Source organism: Pinus tabuliformis, chromosome 4_1, assembly GCF_031772625.1.
Source record: "Pinus tabuliformis cultivar Carrire ecotype Pingquan chromosome 4_1, CPIR1, whole genome shotgun sequence".
Classification (NCBI taxonomy): Eukaryota; Viridiplantae; Streptophyta; class Pinopsida; order Pinales; family Pinaceae; genus Pinus; species Pinus tabuliformis.
In genome coordinates, this window is record NC_142303.1 from 242,609,526 (window position 1) to 242,616,952 (window position 7,427).

The following is a 7,427-nucleotide window of genomic DNA, read 5'->3' on the forward strand; positions in this document are numbered from 1 at the left end:
TATGTGTCAAACGGAGATAATATGGCCAAGTTACGACCCCGGGAAGTTGGCTGCCCAACTAACCCCAACGGGGCCTATAAACGCTTGGTGTTACATCTCCTCAGTTTAGGGTTTTGGTTGTTTAGGGTTTTTCTCTTATTTTTCAATAATAAAAAGGCCCTTGAGCCATATTGCAACTCAGTTTAGAGGCATGTAGCTACCACATCTCTTCTCAGAGATAAGCTACCATCACCCGAGCTATCTTATTTCCATTCTCTTTGTAACAATAGTTCAATATTTTTCTATTAATGAAATAAAGTGTTTTTATGTTGCATCTCTGTGTTTATGAGTATATCTATAAGTTGTTGCATTCATGTTTAAGTTTAGATCAAAATCACAACTCTTCTTTAGAGATTTGTATCTCTCAAGATAACTTGATTACCTCTAGTATTATGCATCCTTTCTCTCATCTCAAGCTTCCTTCAAGATGCATTCAACTACAATAATTGTTTCTTCTTCCTTGGACAATTTGAAACCAAGCTCTACTTTGTGTCATACTCTTATCTCACAAGATACTTCACTTGATTTATAAATTTTCATGGGTATGCAATCTCAAATTTGTTACCTATAGCTTAAAGCTTAAATTTAAGAAATAAATGAAATAATAGCCACAAAATACATATTGTCCACAAAAAACAACACTATTGATCCCAAAAAATCCAAAATGGGAGAAAAACTAGCTAGAATGGCTTGAATGGTTGCTATGGAATCTTACTCCTGTGTTATGCATGCAAAATGCCAATCTCAATTGTTTTTCTTAAATATGGAATAAGATATAATGCTAATAAATGGAATCCCCTTCTCATCCTAACATTATGATATTGAACATTTCCCGATAGCCATCTATGGTACGGTTTTTTTTACTTCCTTAACCCTCAATTATGATAATGTTTTAAACCTTATAATTCCTTCTCTAGGTCCACACATGGCTAACCCCACAATTTTTAATAGTGGGGGGTTGACGTGGCTTCCACTCATACCATGGTGGTCAACCAAGTACATCTACATGTAGGAGACATAAATTTTGTATACGATATCAAATCAACGAAATTCTTGCACCATTGGAAATATATCATTGTTTAAAATATCATATCTTAGTCTATACCAAAAAATTATTATAATTTGATGCCTTAAAATAGTCTTGGAAAATTTTATGCCATTTTCTACCTCAATTTTCCAAGCTAAGGCCTAACAAAGAAGTGCTTAAGTCCCTTGATGGTATCCCATGAGTGGATTAAAGTTCATCATTTACTTTGTATGGTCTCAAACATTTTTCATGCTTACTTTGACTCATAATGGCATGCTCTTCCTCCCTAAGGAAATCCAAACCCAAGAATAGCTTGGTAATTATCATCAATTGTTTTTTAGATAAGGTGAAGATTGTAGTGATGCACATCCTTTTATACATAATTCATGGGCTCATATATTACAAATTTCTATAAAAAACCATAATCACTTAAGATGGCACACCCATCTCATACAATTGAGTTACATTATCTCTTCCTTTTGGTAGACTACCACTACCATCGTGACCTTCAAAGGCATTTTCTTCAGACATCATGGAGTCTTTCATACTCTACAACCTTCATTACTTGGTTTCATTTCCCTATCCCAAAGGAGTTAAGAAGTTACATTCTTTATGCACAAGGATATCATTATTTTTTCTTTGTGACATAAATAAATATGTGGCTTCTCATAATTAACATTTGCTTCATTGATTATATTCAATGACCTCCCTACATTCTTTCCTAACAAAACTTTTGCAACTAGGAACCACAACTCCCAAAATATTTTATACCTGAGAGTAATTTTTTTATAGTTTCACTTCAATCCACTTCTAGAGTAGAAACATTTGATTCATTTAATTGCATCTCCATATCCTATCAAGTTTTATATCAAACCTGGGAAAATTATACAATTTTATTATAGGTCTACCTACTTTTCAAGGTAGATTTATCAACCTTATCAGTTCATATTTACCTCCATAACTTGAAACTTTAAGACCTCATGGAAACTTTATGTTAAACGATTATGAATTGATTAAAATTCTCTCAATTACATAGGTCTTTATTTCTCATGATGAGCTCAAATTTCCCTTTTCCATTCAAAATCATAGTCTATTAATGTCTACTATTGCAACATGACCTCAAAATTTCTTGACCATAAAGGTCTAATGCCATAGCCATCTTTTGATTTCATATTATCATGCACATTTCTTTCCCATAATAGCTCTAATGATACGACATGGGCTTTGATACCACTTTGTCGTGTAACTTTCTCCCCCTTTAACCACATTTGAGGAGAAGGGTCATCTTTTTGGATTTTATACTAAACTAAACCCTTTGGGGTTATTCAATTTTACTATGTTTTGAAATCTACTATGGTCATGTTAATTAGACAAAACTAACTCTTCATTGAAATATTATAAGATCAAATTCAAGGTACAACCATTGGTCCATTGACCCTATTTGAAAAAAACATGTCGGGCCTAATATAAACATCACCTCATTTCATCATTCAAAAGAACATATACATTCCCAAGCCATTAGGTCTCATATGAATAATCCATTAGGCCTTCTTAAAAGACATTATCAATGTATTCTTAAAGATGAGATTGATGCATAATAAAATACTATTGTAGTTATTCTAATTATATTCCCCTTTTGGAATAAATCCTATATGAAAATTCATCAAGTTCTTTTGAATCATGGCCATTCCAATAAATCATCAAGCCTCATTCAAAGATTCCACTTACAAAAATCCCACCAAATCTCTTTTGAAAGATAGACATTAGCCACCTTCGAAAGATGTGCTAAATTGAAGCAAAAAGTCCATAAGACACTTTTGAAAGAAGATATTTCAAAAGCTCCCTATAGTCCATCACTTCAATTTAAATGAATTTTGAGGATGTCCTAGAAATACCATTGGGAAAAATTTGAAGAAACAACTTTTGAATTCCCTTGATAGGCCATTGGGATAAATTTTAGCAAACAACTTTTGAAGTCCCTTGAGAGGCGATGGATCTAATTCAAGAACAAATTTCAAATTTCATTGATAGGCCATAATGTCAAGTTCAAATAAATAACTTTCAAATCCAATAATTAAGCCACTAAGCCATTTTTAATGCACATACGACGCTATTGGGCCAAACTCATAAACAACCTTTCCATGCTCATGGTATGCCATTGGGCCAATTCAAAATATAACTTTCAAAATTGTTATAGAATTGAGTTTCTTTCATTTTATATGCATCGAAATATGAAGCCCTTTCATTCTAATGATATCTTAAATCTAAAAAATGTAATGAAATAAATTCCCTCTTTTCTCATCAAAAAAATTGGCACATATACCTTTTCCATAACTACATGGTCTCAACAACAATTAAAGCTATGAAAAACACAACAACAAATGTTTAGAAGGATGAACAATAAGATGGAATAGACATGCAAGAAAGTTTTGGCCATCCATAAAATTACCCATACCAATGAAGAGTAGAATAGATATGGGAAATGAATTTATTTATGCATAAATTCAATGAATATAAGATGCCACATATAGGCAATGATTTTACTATTCCAATCATTGCACCCATACATAATTACCTTGCAATAGAAATGCTATGGATAACATCAATTCACCCTTCCAAATTATTTTTTTAACACAAAAAACTTAATAAATCAAGATCTTAAAATTGTGGGCATGGATTTGACATTCCATGTTATTTAGCTAAGCATAAATATAAAATAGTACACAATGCCAAGTTTTAGGCTTGACTTTTTCCGCATAAACTATAATGCCCTACTTAATCTTATCAGCCTAAATTTTATTAGTGTTTAAATTACTTGAAAATATTGACTTATAATTATCAAGAAATATTGGTATATACCTACATTTGTAAAACTATAATTTTATCTACTAATATAAATTTTATTATTGTTATTATTCAATTTTCAACTTGTCTTCTCAAATTTAATTTTCGATATGATATGGTCTCCTTCCATTTATTCCAAATTAAATAACCATATCCCAAGGTGTCTTCTCAAAATCTACTTTGGAGAAGATATGGTCTTGTCCAATTAATTTCCAAATTAAATATCCATATTTTATCCCCAAAATGTCCTCTCAAATCTACTTTGAACAAGATATGGTAAGAAAAGTCAAGGATACTAAATGAAAGGATGAGGGGGTAGTCATGACATTAATGATAGGTGGTTGAGGTGGATAGAAGGAAGAGACATAAAAGGGGAAGGATGATGAGATGAGGAGGGGGGATCCTTGGTCTTGATTTTGTTTTGGAGGATTGTGTTTTGGGGGAGGAATGTGGAGAAAGAGAAGGGAGAGAATGGAGAGATAAATGAGGGAATACAAACTTGGATCTGGAGAGTGTTTGTTAAACTTGGACACACTACATCTGGTTGGACTTGGGCTCAAAGGGCTAGGGAACCTGTGGAGGTTCCCTGGGCTAGGAAATACTTCCTAGTTCGCTGGGAGGCAAATCTAGTCGGGTAGTCAAGAGGAGCATCCCAACAGAGTCAGGAGCTCAGGAGCATCTCAACTAAGCTATTGGAATAGGTATTCCTCCATTTATTGATTACTTATGTAAATGGTTGCAATGAAATTCTTATTTATTTAATTTGTGGTAAATAAATTTTAATGGTATATTGTCATCAAATAAATGATTAGATATAAATAAATTATTTCCCTTCTAATTGTGTTTAAAATTAGATAAATTTAGTTTTTAGTTAAAGGACCCTAAGAGGGATTTTTACATATGGTATCAGAGCCTAGGTTCAAAATCTAGACCTTTAAACCCACCTAGTAGCCTCACCTATAACAAAAACACCCTGCCCACAAAAAAAATTAATATATATATATATATAGCTAATAAAATTATTTAGGCCAAATTGATCAAAGTGCAGAATTTTTAATTCACCAAACTCCAACCAAAGCTACAGGAAATGGGGTGTTTTATATTGTCCTCTTCCTGTCTATTTTATGTTCGGTTTCTATTCAATGGATGTTTTCTAGTCTATTTATGTATAATGGATTCACATATTTTTTTCGCTTTCTGTTGTCTGCTTTAAATATGTCTGTATCAGCACTTATATCCACATGCATGTCGAAATACCCTTGAACTCCATAAATCCAACTCAACTAGAAGGACACAAGGGATGGAATGAACCTTCCATAGTATACTCTACTTTGTTATCGTGTTGCCTCTTTCACGCATTACTTCGGCCTCTTCTAACCAACAATTCCATTTGAACCCTCGGTCTCCTGATTTTGTGATCTCTACTTGAAAGGCCCCGTCGCCCATGAATTTTCTCATGTCACCTACGACATATGCAGATCCGTGACTAGCCTTTCGCGCAAATTTTGAACCCACAACATGGTTACGTGGTAAGAAATCGCTATAAGAATTTGTTAGGGGCTTGCGAGCGCTAGGTCACCCTTGGGAATTTCCCATAAGGATAGTATATTCGAGGTAGCGATCACTGAAACCAAAGCGCTTCTTCGGCCCATCACAGTTTCTATAAATGGCCCCGCAAACAAGTTAAGAATTTTGGGTTGAGCTAAGAAGGAAACGATGCAGCCCCCAAACCATCAAATGATGGAGCGTGCAAATTGCTCTTTCAGCTTGTGCGAGTGGCATCCATTTTTATAGTGAGAATTTTTTTTGCTCGTCAGAGCCTCTAGACCCGATTCATCGCCATATTTAATGGTGAATAAATTCCTCGGAATATGAATAATTTATTTTAGTTTACAAAGGCTCGAATTCTTCTCCCAATTACTGAGATTTTAACGCCCCTCCATTTTTGCAATTGTAATATAGGGGTTCGGAACCCTTTCAACAAAAGAACTCTGAAGAAGGTCCACTCTATATCTAATTTCTCTACAATGATTAATTTTGAATTATTTCTTTGTTGCACGGGTTTGATTCCTCGCAAATTTTACTTTTAGGTAAGGTTCTAGTAATGTTTTGGAAAGAAATGCAAACATCTGGCTAGACGTTGTCCGAGCTGGATGCCAACGCAATGGACTGTTGTAGCTACTTCTTGTTTCTGAAAAAGTTAGAAGGAGCTGAAGGCTAATTGCCATTTTATGGCAGTGATTTCTCGCAAGTTAGTTTGTCGAGCGGCCCCTTCAGGTATTTCAGTAGCTCATTTTGAAATGACGGTATGTTGAGCCTCTATGGCTCTTCGTTGAATTATTCGGATAATGGAGTGCAAAAGGACTATAAGGCTTTCAAGACATCACCCGCGGCTTATTGCAGAGAGATACCTGTGAAGGAAACTCATAGGGTTGTTCGCATTGAAGTATGCTCCCTTTGCTATTTTTGAATAATTGTGTGCATGGAAGGAATTATATGATTTCATCTCTGTCTCGTTCATTAGAGTCTTTAGTATTTTATCCTGATCGGTTGAAAGAAAAAGTATCAGTGAAAAACTTGTCCTCGCTCACATTTGTAAACTATTTTTGTTTATGAATAAGAACATTTTTCTTTTGCAATTGTTTCAAGAAACATGAACTAAAGGAAGGCAAGGAGCAGGCTTCTGCCAATATCATGGGTGCTAGATATCATCTCTTAGAAACTTACTCCATTTGAAGTGCATATTTCTACCAAAATCGCCTGGGAATTGCATCTGACATCATCCATTCAAAACTCATGACATGAAAATAAGAGACATCTACCAAATCCCCCAAGATCTGCACCATATTTTATCTTTTTTAAACGCATTCCATTCAAGTATCAGACTTCTACCAAAATTCCCCGAAACTTGCGCCCGACAACATCCCTTTGAAACCCAGAGTCATGCCATTTAAAGAGTGAATTTTTTTGCCAAAATTGTCCTGGACTTGCACTCAATATCATCCCTTTGAACTTCAAGACAATCAAAGACCAAGATTATGCCAGAATTTCCCAAGGCTTGCACTGGTCATTTTCCTTTGAAACTCATGCCATTCAAAGAGCAGACTTCTACCAAAATTACCCAAGATGTGTGCCAAACATCATCTCTCTGTAAGTCATGATGTTCTGGTGGGTTAGACCATAGAATAAAACCCTAGTGGATGGCTTAAAGCTCTTCTAGCCTACCTAGTGAATCAATGCCCTATTGGCTGCCAATTGTGTCAACACTCCCCAAGAAGAAAGCTACATGGACTTCCAAAACTGGGGTTTTTTGACTCACTATGAATTGCCACTCAACAAAAATTGCATCATCTTCAATTGTCTGTTTCATTTTACAACATGAAAATAAAAGAGCAGACTGGTTTCCGCCTCTAACTTCAAACTGAACTGGGGAACTATGATTACAAAGCTTCTTATTACTATGCTTGTGAATCACAATATTGACTTACAGCTAACATTTCCACTTGATGAACATTAT